Source organism: Ursus americanus, chromosome 11, assembly GCF_024610735.1.
Source record: "Ursus americanus isolate L20-20 chromosome 11, mUrsAme1.1.p, whole genome shotgun sequence".
Classification (NCBI taxonomy): Eukaryota; Metazoa; Chordata; class Mammalia; order Carnivora; family Ursidae; genus Ursus; species Ursus americanus.
In genome coordinates, this window is record NC_142137.1 from 64,216,623 (window position 1) to 64,230,258 (window position 13,636).

Below are 13,636 nucleotides of genomic sequence, written 5' to 3' on the forward strand. Positions count from 1 at the left end.
GGAAACTAATTACGAACTGATGTTTGCGTCCCTTAGCGTTCCTGGCTCTAACATGTATGATGTCAGCTAGTCCAAGCTGACTCGTGGCATGTAATCACCTAGAGTCCTGCTAAGGCACAGATGTGAGTTAACCTTCACTGCAAGGCACACGGGCAGCAGCATGTCACTTTGCAGGGGAGCTGTGGCCCAGGTGACACTGCCATCCGGGTCTCCACCTGGCCTTTTTCTACTCATTATTGCATGCCTGTTTTAGGGGAAATTGCATACTATCATGGAATTTGTAATTTGGGGGTCTGGTAACATCTGAGCAGTAACCTTCTCTGATGTCGAAGGTCTTCTGTGAAAAGGCAGAGGACCCTGGGCAGCTGGATGGAATGCCAGTGTCAGAGGCCAGGGAGTTAAGAGATGTGTTCTGGGATGTTCCGTGAGCACACGAGGGAATTCTGTGTGGGAAACAGACGTGGTACACATCAGCTCTCAAACAGTGCAGCTGAAGAGATTTTCTCATCCCGAATCCTGGTCGACGCTTCTGAGAAATATGACTATAGAAAGCAATCGCAATCCATATTTTTTTAAAAAGTCGTGTCCCATTCTACTCTGTGCTTTCACATTTGCCAAGATAGAGGTGTGTGAAACTGTGCTGCTTGTAGAAAAAGAGTATCTCCTGGTGGTTCATTAACTTGGGTCATGTTTGGAGTTTTCGGTGAGCTTGTTGAAGAAGACACTGTGCCTTCCTGGAAACTATTATTCCGGTTAAAAAAATAAAAAGACATGCAATTCAAGTCGAGCGTTTCTGGCTGACGTCAGAGTTCCTACTCAGTTACAGCCCAGGCTGGGGGCTGCTTGCGGTGCGGTAGCTGGTCCCAGTGCTCACGCCACGGTTTAGGGGTGAAGGCGACCCCGCTTGCTGCATTTGCTGCTGCCCCGTCGTGCTCACTGTGTGAAGCTGGAGCCCTACTGCCCATCTTAGTTTGGTTTTTAAGATTTTATTTATTTATTTGAGGGGGGGGAGCACAAGCGGGGAGAGGCAGAGGGGAAAGGAGAAAGAATCTCAAGCAGACTCCATACTGAGCGCAGCACCCCACACGGGGCTCGATCCCACGACCGCGAGATCGTGACCCGGGCTGAAACCAACTGAGCCACCCAGGCGCCCCAGTGCACGTGAGAGAACGACTGGGCTATGAAGCCAAATGCATGCAGCTCAGCTAACTTACTAAACAGGCATGCACGCGTTTCCTGGTCACGCTCTTCCAACAGCACATGCAGGGTAATAGTCTCTCTCCCTTTTTTTTTTCTTTTAATTTCACTCCCTTAACCTTCTGGTGGTTCTTTTAAACAGAAAATTCCCGATTTTAACTCTTTATTCTAGATAAGGAGATAAAGTATAGACATAGAAAGGAAAGATCTGATGCAGGCATAGCTGAGTCCACTCCAGGGGCAGCCTGTGGATGTGGCGGGCTGGGTCCTGCCGCCTGTCCCTCCAGCCCTGGGGCCTTGCTCCTTCAGGGCTCGCCATCCTGAGAAACTCCAATGATCATCTTTCCTGGGGTTGCATTTTCTGGCATCCAAGAAAAGTGAGTGGCTTGTCATTTCCTTGACTAAGTCATATCAATTCTTTGCCACTAATTCAGTTTGCAAATTAGTTTCTGCAGCTATTAAAAAAAAAAAAAAAGAAAAGAAAAGCATCTGCTCAACTGGGTGGCCATATAGTCTCTCCAATTCAGTTGTGATGACAGCTGAGGACACCAGATTGAATTTGCTTTAAGCAAACTGGATATATGAAAATTGAAATTAAAAAAAAATGGATGATTGTTCACTTTTCAGAAGATTCCTTTGCGTTATGAAAAAGATTACAATAGGATTTCTTTTAAAAAAAAAAAGAAAAGATTTTATTTATTTATTTGAAAGAGAGATAATGAGCAGTGGGGAAGGACAGAAGGAGACAGAAAAAGAGAAGCAGACTCCTTACTGAGCAGGGAGCCCGATGCAGGGCTCGATCCCAGGACCCTAGGATCATGACCTGAGCTGAAGGCAGATGCTTAACCGACCCAGGCGTCCCTTTCTTTTAAAATTATTAAAAATTTGTTATCTGATGGGTTCAAGTTTTCTAAATAAATATTAATAGTTTTTTCTCCAGCCTGTGAGGGAGGACGAATACACCCTACTAGTGACCATTGGAACATGCCAAATTAAAACCGAGGGCAGTTCATCCTGCGACCTGCCCGTCATTAATCTTACAGTGTCTGTTCTTGGAAACCCAAAGTCAAACCTCTTAACCTTTAAGCTAGAAGAGCTGCCTAAAGCAAGCTCCCGTGTAAAATTCATTCGCATTTAGCATCCGCCCCGAGCCTAGAGCCTGCGTGTAGTTGAGGTGCTTCTGCTGCCAAGGGGACACGTGTCACAGGGCTGTTTCTTATTCCGGAAGGTCTAGGTGATTGGAGGTGTAGCACGTAGTCTGTTAGACTTGCAGGATGGCACTCAGTTTATCTCATCAACGTTCCTTCTGCCCTTCACTGAGGAGCCGTTGAGAAGCCCTGTGCCAAGGAGTGGGGCTCTGACAACAGCAGAGACGGACCTTGCCGTGGCTCGCGTGGAGCCTGAGTCTGCTTTCCCTTCCTGCAAACATGGCGGTCTGTCTTAAGGCTATAGAATGGTGCCTTGGATAACGTGCTTTTCTTCTTTCTCTTTCTGCTTCTGGTCTTCTCCCCCTGCCCCCACCCAAGTTCAAAGCTGGGTGTCAGAGTGAAGACGTATCAGGTCATCTGTGAGTTGCTAACAGAGATCCTTGTTTTCTTTTTATCTCAACAAGGGCATATACTTTGAATTTTTAAAAAAATATAGGTGTACTCAGTGTCGTGAGTTCGAGCCTTGTGTTGGGCTCCATGCTGGGTGTGGAGTTTATTTAAATACACACACACACACACACACACACACACTCTGATTGCTAGTTACTTGTGGTGACTGTCTCCTCCAAGTAGGAATGGCCCAGAGAGAGAATGCCGAGAAGAGGAAGGAGGGGGTAGTAGGCTGGTTGTTGGGGGTGGGGTGGAGGAGGGAAGGATCCTGACTCCATAACAGCCAGAGCGTGTGGCCGGTGGAATCACTGATACCCTGATCCATGAGAAAGGTCAGGGGCTCAGTCTGTCACAGAGGAGCTCAGAATCAAGGATAGGAGGGAGAAGATGATGATGGGAGCAGAGCTCTCCCAGGCCTATGGACCAAGGGAGGCCGGTGACTGGGCCCTGGCCACTTGAGAAGGCCTCGTAGAGGAGGCAGCTGTCGCGTGTCTTCAGTGGCTGGCAAGCAGTCTCAAGGTAGAAAAGAAAGGAACAGCATACCAGGCAGAGGGACTGAAAACCTTCAGCCTCGCTCCTGTAATGTAAGAACGGGTGAGCATCTGTGCTCTGCCATCTGTCGCCAGGGCTCCCTGAGAACATGGGTGGCAGAAGGGAGAATCCATATCCTTCCTGCCTCCTCTCTGATAGACACTTTGCACGCAGCGCCTCACTTAGTCCCTACAGTTGCCTCAGTGGTGGGTATGAATCCCCATGTACAGTCGTGGAAACTCACAGTAGCCCGAGAGTTGCCCACCCCGTAAAAAGCAGAATCAGAGACACAAGCCTGCTGGGTCAGTTCCGGAGCACACCCTTTCACCGGTATGCTCAACTGCTTCTCCTGTAGACGGGCTCACGGGGAGGGTTTGGCCGCGTCCGTGTCTACACCCTTCCACTGGTTCACAGGACATTGGACTTCACCACCTATGGGAACAGCTCAGTCTGTGATGGTCTAGAAGTCTGTTATATTTGGGTCATTCAAAAGTCTATGTTATATTTGGAACATTCATGCCAAATGGCATCATTTTCCAGGATATAATATCTGAGATATTTGAATTAAATGAGTAAGGGACATTATAGGACATACAGTGTTTTGTAGGACAAGAGACCAGAATGTCATCTAGATGCCCAATCTTTGTGTGGCCCTTGAGCAAATGGGAGACCTCTGAGCTTCAGTTTTTTAATGTTTAGAATGAGAATTTTGTGCCCTGCAATTCCTAAGGTCTGTTTTAGCACTAATATGATGGTTCTGTTATGTCGGAATTAAGTATGCACAAAGGTTATGCACAAGTACGCACAATACGTGTGGGGATATGATGTAGGAAAGAAAACATGATCTCAGTTTAATAAAGGAGCCCTGGGTACCCCCCATCATAGAGATAAACTTCCCGAATAGGGAATAATTGCTTTTATTTTATTTTAATTATTCTTACACTTGGTACTTGGAAAGACTCGACCTCGTACTGTTCTAATCTAATGGGACATCACTCCACACATTTTAAGTAGGTTTTTAACTACAGAACAATGAAACATTAGCAAATGATGTTAGAACATGTCTGCACACACTGATGCTTTCAGATCTGTGCCAGCCGTCCTGCTCCCATATGGGCTGACCAGACGGATCAGCTGGACGAGGCAGATTGGGGTCTGGCATCCATGAATAACTCTGGCACTTTCCGTTGGACGTGGCAGGACAGGCTGGCTGAGGCTTGGATCTGGGAGTCTGTTTGCAGGGGCCTAGTTTTCTTGGTATTTCTCCATCACCTCCTTGGTTAGCCCACTGGTGATGAGTCCAATGTATTCACGCTGGAACAGACCACACTCTGGGTAGGTTTTCTGTGGCTGGCTTCGAAATCTCACGCCTCCTCCTTTTGGGGACGTGACAAGGGCACTGAATTCTGGTTGGTCAGCTTGGCTGATCACTGGCAGCTCTGAGGAGAGTTTTGCTGAGGAAGAATGAAGGAGATTAATTAAAAAGGGGTCAGAGCCTCTCTATAGATTCTTTTTCTCAATTGTAATTTGGAAACGATCCTTCAGGCCTTAGGCAGTTTGCAGCCTGCTAATGGGTCATTTGGAAATCAGAACACATTTACTTCGAGGGGGTAAAATGTGAAATAGACCACAAAGCCTTTACATTGTAATTGAAGTGAAGTGAATTTCTGTTTGTCCATGCAGCTGGCCTGCCTGTGGTGGGTTTTCTGAGGAGACACCCTGCCTGGTCCTTACTCCTTCCCTCTTCTGCCACCCCTATAAGTGACCTGGCCACTGTTTCTAGAACGGGTTTACTTTCTTACTGTTTCTGCAAGTAAGAAAGGATATGGCTGTTCTGGAAACAGGTGGGCATCCCCTGCTGTCCTGGTCACCAGTAGCCCCTCATCAGCAGTCCGGCATGTGGGTCACAATACAGGGTGGCCATTCGCATGTCTGGTAGCCCGGATGTATCTGGGGGTGAAGCAACCTGTCAGAGGAAAGGTGTAAGATAAATTGGGATCAGGCACATTTCGCTTGAAGTCCATCTGTGACATCTTATGTCACCTTGGCTAGGTCACTTAACCTCTTTGAACCTCAGTTTTCTGGTTTGCAACGTGGGATTAATGAAACTCTCTGCTTTGCAGGGCTGTTTGCGTCGATTAAGTGAGGTGTGTATGTAAGTTACCAGGAACCAGCAGACCCCGCCCCCCACCAGGCTGGAGAAGGACACCTCCATGCGCATTTGCCTTCATTATGCCCATTTTCTAAAGGAATGACTGCATTTCAAAATTAAGTTGCAGCAAATACATCATTAATGGCAACTTGAGCTGGAGAAAACTGGTTCTAGAACTTGTACAATTGCTTTCAACTATTACTCACCTCCAGGCACTGCTGTGTCTCAGTTTATTTAAAAAAAAAAAAAAGGTCATCTTTGGTGCCATGTTCTCATTGACAAGTGGGGGTTTTGGCCTTCTACTCTTCACTGTGAAATTATAGCCGTTCTTAAGGGGGAGAGTGAAGCCCCCTGGTAACTGTGAACAGACTGAGGGTCTGCTCAGCCACAGATCTGCGGAGCCACTGGGGGTCCTTTTTTTGTGACAAGGCTTTAGATAGAGCAGTTTGTGTTGGTTTCGACACTTCAAGACGGATCTCCACGGCACGTACAGACACTTGGGCTTAGTGGTCCAGAACACACCAGAACGGCACACGCGGTGAAGGTTAAGAGCAGGAGCTGTGGAATTAAAGCCCTCATGGCTTGAGACCCCGCTCTGCTCTTTGCCATGTGACACGGGGCCAGACACGTGTCCAAACCTCAGTTTCGTCCTGGAGACAGATCTGTCGTGCGAGGCAGGCTTCACAAGGCACTTAATGGGCGAGGGGTAATGGTAGCAACAAAACCAGGTAGAAGAGATGAATCATACTCATAAATAATGAATTCGCTGATATTCAGTGTCACTAGCCAGAGACACCGCGTGGAGAAGTGCCAGCACTGGCCAGGGAATCGGGACCTGGTTCTCACTCCCGCTCGGTGGCTCGGCCACTCGTATTCCCAGGTGACACTGGGCAAGGCACCTAAGCCCTCAGATCGCGGCTGCTCCCTGTGTAGGCTGGGTCGCCTGTTAAAATAAGAGCCAGAGAGTCCATAGACGTGAAGGCGCTTTGCTAACGAAAGCAGTCTCGGGGCTCTGGGACCATTTTCTCCACCTCTGAATTGTTACTTGCACGAGTACCTGATGGTTACTTGTTAATACTTACCTTTTTCAGTGATGGCTCATTTCCCATGCTCTGATAGCAAGTCCATCGGTACTTCGGTATCTCCCTCCCCGAAATGCACAGGCATAGAAATACTTGCCAGAATCCCATGAAAAATGTACTGTTGGCTTATTTCAAGTTGATTTGTCAAGACACAGCTATTTACTTCTCTTACTCGGCAACAAAAGCCACAGAAATTGAGTCCGTGCTGGTGTGTATGTGCATGTGTTAGATCCCTTTCAGATGTCCCCACAATTTGAGTAAACTGGTGTCTTTTTCGTTTTGTTCCCCAGTGTGGTCTTGGTGCCTTGTACCACACAGACGCTGATTTCCTCTGGACAACAACCCTATCCTGTTACAACCTGGCACATCTCACCCAGATTTAGGGAGACGGCTCTGTTACTTTAGGGTTGTAGCTACTGATGGTCAAGAGGAGCTGATTTTCATTGTCGTTTTCTCTTGAGTAGCATTTAAGTCAGCATTTGAAGGATAAACGCATTAGCGAAACATCTAGAATAATCCCGCGTCATCGATGATATTTTGGTGCCTGTTTTGTTTTGTGTCTCCCCTTGTGCCAAACACACAGCAGAAGGATGAAAACTTATTCCGCATTTTTCTTACCACGCATCACAGCCGGGATGCCCTCAAAAAGCAATATTGTAATATGATACAGTAATATGATAGAATACTAATAAACGGTTGTTTTGGCACCAAGTTTTGCCAGCCACAGAGGCATAAAGATCAAGTCCAAATGACTAAAAATAGTTTTTCAATTGCTGAAACTTACCATTTTGTTATTAATGGGAACTAACTGCCCAAAATTTCCAAATATTTAACCTAATTCCTGGTTGTACCTACAGCATCGATGAAAGTTCCATGAAACTTTTCAGCCCCAATTCATTCTCGTTTTAACAAGGGAAGGTGAGGTCATTTGGGATCGTGGTTGAAAGCATCAGTTTTAGGGTCAGACCACCTGAGTCCTGACTCTCACCCCTGCAGCGTGTGCCGCGGCAAAGTTACTAGTTGCAAGTACTTCAGCGCACCCAGCTGGTTGGATCGTGTGGCTACGTAGTCTGATCTTACAGAAGGCTTCCGTGTTACTCTACTTTTTTAATGTGTTCTTCAGCTTATATATAATTGTTTCTTAATTTAAGAACACCAGCAGTTACCTCCCCCTGCACCAAAGACACTTCCTAGATCTTAAGACAGCAAAAGACATGGAAATGTGTATTTTCAGAAGTTTACACCCCTATGGCTTAATCACATCCTCACTTAAGATTTTAATTGACTTCATACACTAACAGATATTTTGCAACTTCTCTGATCGTTCAGCTGGTTCAAAACTCCAAGCAGAACGTTAGGACCCTAGCATCCCAGGTTTAGGTATTTTGTAAGCCTAACCATTGCCAAGGACTGGAATGGTTATACTTGGCTATGCTCTGTATGGAGCTATGGAGGCGGGACCCCACGGAGCCATGAATGGGGTTGGATTGGCCTTCTTTTTAGAACTCATCCACTGAGGTCATCTTAGTCTATACGTGAAGGAGTGAAGGCCCAGCAAGGCTGGGTGACGTTGTTAGTTACTGGCGGAATCACGCCTGGAGTCTGGGCTTGCTGACTTCCAGGACAGGGGTCTCTCCTGAGTAATTCCAGCGCGAGGAAAGAGATGAACACTGCATACCCTGGTTCGTCCCGCTGTCGAGGAAGAAGACATGGGACTTTAGAGCACAGAAATTCATCAAACATTGAAACATTTGCTGTTGTATTGACACCATCTCTTCTTTAGGAATTATTTTGGGGAAAGAAAACAAACTAGGAAAAGTTATTCCGTTGACCAGTGATGACCAGTTATTGTTCCTTTTGTCAACAGGCAAGATGATGAATGAAGTTCTGGCAGCTTCCTGTGTCCCAGGCCTTGTAGAAATAAATGAGACGTGCTTCAGAGTTCTAATGTGCATCACATCGGATCTTGTTTAAGGAAGCGTTAAAAGGAACCCGCCGTTCCCTATTGAGAAGGCTCTGTGCTCTCAGGCATTGTTTCTGATTGAATCCAGAGGTTGCAAGCGTGCCTCCCTGTATTACCTGTTGGAGCAGGTTTAATTTTATAAATTTTAAACACAAACTCTATGAGTTTCCAGTTCATAATTGTTCTTTTTGAGGATGCACTCAGATGAACAGTGTCGCATCTGTAAGAGATATGCACTTCCACAGGACCCGAACGGACTGGAATATAAATGGCAACAAACCCATCGGTAGCATCATCCAGTACGAGTGATGGAAAGGGCAGATGGCAAGGAGACCCTTTGGAGGGGGGGAAAGTCAGACTTGGAGTTTGGAGCTACAGATTATTAGAACCATAGCTTTGGTAAACCACAGCTTTTTTCTTGAACACAACGTGCATAGACTGTAGTTCTTGGCTGGTGACTTAAATCTATTAGGAGTCATCTCCTTGGACCTCTCAAGCATCGAAAGTCTTGAGCTTTCATGGAAAAAAAATCCGTGCAGCTTTGAGGAAATCCAGGGTTCAAGATAGTCTTCCGGGTATTCCGTTCCAGTCTTCAGTGTCCTGTTATTACAAACAGCAAGTACCCAGGTGGCAGATGAGAAGTCTAGTGGGAGAGGAAGGAAATGACATTGAATGGGCATATTACATTGTATTGTACACATACTTTATAAGTACATTTCTTATTAGCTTCTTATTCAGGCAGAGATTATAAAAGTTTGCTGCAAGTGTCCAGACCAGGATTTTGTGTTTTGGAAATTATCAGTGTTCACAAGACCTGCAGGGAAAAAAAAAAAAAAGAAACAATGACAAAAACTCAGATAAGAGCACTCTTTACACCTAAAAGAATATTTTTTATCATTCTTTTCTTTGTTTTGGCTCTGTCACAAATTAAAGTACTTGGAATGCGATAGTCTGTGGTCTCTTGAAATGGAATCAATGAGAACCTGACACTTTCACAGGATGTTGTCACTTTGGACATTCATAATAAAATTTGAAACTAATTTTGGTTGTTAGTCATTTACTTGGTCTTGGAGCTCAGCGTATCTTCCATGCTATGTCTTTGCCTCGTGGCCGAGCCATTTCTATGGCCCAGTATCTAGACAGAGAGCTGCATACATGGTTTGGGTCTTTCAGTCTCTTGCCCTGAATTGCTGTTGATTTCTCGATTTGTACAACCAGCCTTTGTGATTTGTCGAAAGGCTGAGCTATTTACCAGTGCCAAGGTCGTTTCGATTGTGCATTCTACAACATGGATCAAGGATGATTTCCTCCTCAGATATATTATACCTTCGCTTTCTTCAGTTTCTGACTATCCTGTATTTTCTGTTAAATGGATTATAATATAATCATAACATATTTTGATCCTATTTTCTAGTAAATAAGTCGAAAATTGGAGAAGGCCGTGGGTCACATAGCCACAGCTACAGGCCTTCTTGTTTGACTCTCTGCCCAGTATTTTAGAGTATTTTTGTGTGTTCCACAATATTCTAGTAAGAAACTGCAAAACTCCAAAGAAATCCAAACCTGTGAGCCTATTCAGAAAACTCGGACCTTGCTCGGCCCTGAATTTGATAGGGAAATAAGGAAAGGTCCCTTTCCTTTTAGTCTTTTATAAGTAAAGCTGCAACGGGCAGATACCATGCTCAGCTAGCTCCCTGCTCCCAGCCTCCCCCCCGCCCCCCGCAAAAGGAACAGCCTGGATTTGGGGATTCTTTGGCCATTCTAGTGTATCTATAAGCAAATGATTTTGGAATTCTCAAGTTAGAGAAAAAAGACAAGCAGAAGATTCTGGGGGTCTTTTCTGTGGATGGGGTAGGAGAGGAAAAAGTAGAAGAGTGAACAAGCCTAAGAGTAGGGTCATTCCTTCAGAACGGAGTTATGCGCAATCCTCGTTCACGGGAGGTGGCGGACCAAGGCCATCCCTCTAAACTCCCGGGGTGGGGGGGGCACCGTAGTAGAGGGCAGAGGTTGAGCTTTTGTTCCCCGGATGAATTCCCGTTTCCAAAGTCTCTGTCACCCTCTGCCTGAGCACCTGGGCAAAGCTCTCTTTGTGCGTCAGCATGAATATTGAACAGTCCTCCCTCCCTCCCTTCTGTCTGCAGCAAAGGAACGCTTTCAAAAAAAAAAAAATCTTGAGCTAGATTTTAAAATCGTATTAAGTGACTGTGACAAACTGAAGCTATTCGGTGTTTACACAATTAGAAAGAATCGTCGATGTGGGTTGTTTGGTTTATAAGTAAACGCTGGCCTCTCCCTCGAATTCTAATACCGAGATCTCATGCAAATGAGATGGTCTCAAGCAATTCCTTCCCGGTTAATAAATTCTTCAGAGAGGAAGAAAACCTGAAGCATCTGCTTCAGGACGGTCTCTGCTCAGGAACTGCACATAGATGATTCCTTTTATCAAAAGCAATTTGTGTTTTACATGATTTTAGGATACGAGCAGTTAAGAAAGTGGTTAAGTTTGATACTTTAGAAGAAAGCCCCTTTTCATTCCTTATTAGTAATTTCCCTAAATCCACTATTACTTAATCCAATTTTTTAAATTGGAGAATATTCCACACGATTGTGGCTGGCATCCAATCGCATCCTTTTTCCGGCTTGCCTTTCAGAGGGCTGCTTGAGGATCTCCAGGAGACGAGCTCCTGCGGTGTTGACACGGGGCCATATGTATTATTTTATAGATACTTTACCTTTTAGTATCTGTGAGAAGCTTATGTTTACTTCTCTTATTTCTTCTCTGAGACACATGTCTCTTTAAGCATTTTTTAAAGTTTTATTTATTTATAGAGAGAGAGAGGGAGAGAGAGTGAGCTCCAGAGAGTGTGGGGGGGAGGGGCAGAGGGAGACAGAGTCTGAAGGAGACCTCCCCCCCCCCAAGCGCAGAGCCCGACACACAGGGCTCCCTCTCATGACCCTGAGATCACGATCTGAGCCTAACAGTCCGACTCTTAAACTGACTGCGCCACCCAGGCGTCCCCTCAAAGCATTTTTAAAAATCTCGTAGAAAAAGACTTTACCTGTGGACTACAAGGAAATAAACCAAAGCTCATTTTCACACATTCTTGTGTTATTGCAAAAGTAAATTATGTTTTAATCCAAAAATATACAAACATCATATGACTCCTCTTAGAAACAACTTAGGAAAGATGATAAACTAGAAGAAAATACATGTACGTGATATTATCTAAACTTTTTTTATATACAAGCTCAAACACTGCTCAAATCAACTTTCTAAAGAGCTATTATATACAATATTAATACGAATTTTAAAGTCCACCAAAGGATCCATATTTCTAGAAATAAACATGGCTTTCAGATGGCTTAGACCATCAGTATACACAGTTGGGAAGGACCTTGAAGGCACCTTTTGTAAATTTTGCCTGAGTGATCATGGCTGAGGGCAAGACTGTTAGTGAATGGAAGTAATTGCTATTCAGAAGATTTTTTAAAACTATTTCTAATGAAGACGGGGCCAAATTCTTATTTATATGATCCTAAAGGATGCTTCATGAAGAGTTGCATTCATATTTAAAGGTCCTCACCCCTCCCCCCCCACCCCATGTCAGGTGTCAAGCAAGTTGAGTAAAGAGCCCCAGCTAACAGATACTCACGGGCTCCTCCCTCACTCTCATTACATTGTTCCCATCCTTTTATTACTGACAAAAAAAAGGAAAAAGGCTGATGAAGAAAAGGAAGACATTTTTGCCAGAAATGTCCATGTTATAAGAGTTTTGTTTTCCCGTGTAGACATAAGCACACAGGCTTGCGCACACCTCATGGGACTGGAGGCCCTAGCAGGGTGACCAGAATCAACTCAGGTCATGAAGAAACATAACTTCCAAAGACATGGCCAGCTGGGGAGACAGCAGGGAAGGAGAGACCAGCCTGGGCTTCTGCCACAAGACCTGGGAATCTCCCGCCCAGAAAGGGATCAGCAGCCCCAGGTCAAGACCCTCATCTCTGTGTGGGAGGCCTGGCCACAAGCGAGGCCCCGTCCCTTTCATACCCTCTGACTCCAGCCCCCGAGTCTGGCTTTTTATTAGAATGTTGTGTTTTTGTCTTCAAATACCAGTATTCCTTTGTGCACCCAACACATACTTATTTAGTACTTACTGAATGCCAGGTGCTGTGTGGGGATCAGGGGTGGGGCAAGGAGTTAAATAATGCCTGTGCATGTCATCGGGATCTGCGTGTTGAAAAGGAGGACAGACGTGTGTCATGTATTAAACAGCCGATGAATGCAGAAGAGCTCACATAAGCAAATAGAAGCCACATGTTTTCCTAAAAATGACTAGTTTATTAGCTCAACTTTCCACTACAGAAAAAAGAAAACAGTGCTCTTTCTCTTTTTTTGCTATTTTCTAGCCAGTAACAAGTTTATCGTTTATCTGGTTTTCGGAATCTTAGGATTATATCTACATGTATTAGTGAACCACTCCTATGCAAAAGTATAGTATTTCCAAGGACTTCCCCGATTTTCAGCGGCCTAGCAGCAATATTCCTTGGGGCCAGATTTCACAAATATGTTCTCAGTGGGCATTCCTCGCAGCAGATCCTAAACAGGACCCCCTCTTTTTCTAAATCCGTAAACCTTAGTGAGGAAGCAAGTTCCACCGTCCATGAATGCTGCAGTGAACGCAGCATGAGAAATGACAAACTTCAAATGTAAGTGGATTGAAAGAAAAGCTCACACTATTCTCAAGCACAATGACCTTGACTTTACAGTCTTAGGAAAATAATAAATGGAACACCAGACGCTATTTCTACTATCAAAGCAGTAGAATTCAGAGTTTCTTGAGAGATCTCTCTTATATTAAAAAAAAAACACTGAAACAAGGCTAGACTATAATGAGACAGTGGGAAGGAACACACAGAAAGTTCTGTTATTCTTGGCCCATATTTTTTCTGCAGTGAGTTTGAATTCCTGAGTTCATCTTAGCAGTTCACAAACAACAAGTCCCTAGATCCTTGTAACAGAAAACTGATGAACCCTAGAAGGAGGGTTGACTCAGTGTTTCGGTCTAGTTAGATCATGCTTAGATATATTACCATGAAATATAAAAGAGGAAAA

General features: G+C 44.8%; 1 protein-coding gene across 7 annotated transcripts in view; it reads left to right on the forward strand.

Annotated features, from left to right (window-relative positions):
• Positions 1-13,636, forward strand: part of SCAF8 (SR-related CTD associated factor 8) — a 219,365-nt gene that overhangs the window by 139,847 nt on the left and 65,882 nt on the right. The window contains exon 22 of one of the 7 annotated variants that reach the window (XM_045805398.2): positions 8,428-9,563. The exons of the other annotated variants lie outside the window; for them this stretch is intronic. The gene's annotated coding sequence lies outside the window, so the exon portion shown is untranslated. Of the gene's footprint in view, positions 1-8,427; positions 9,564-13,636 lie in introns of those variants that run through there. 7 annotated transcript variants of the gene reach the window in all.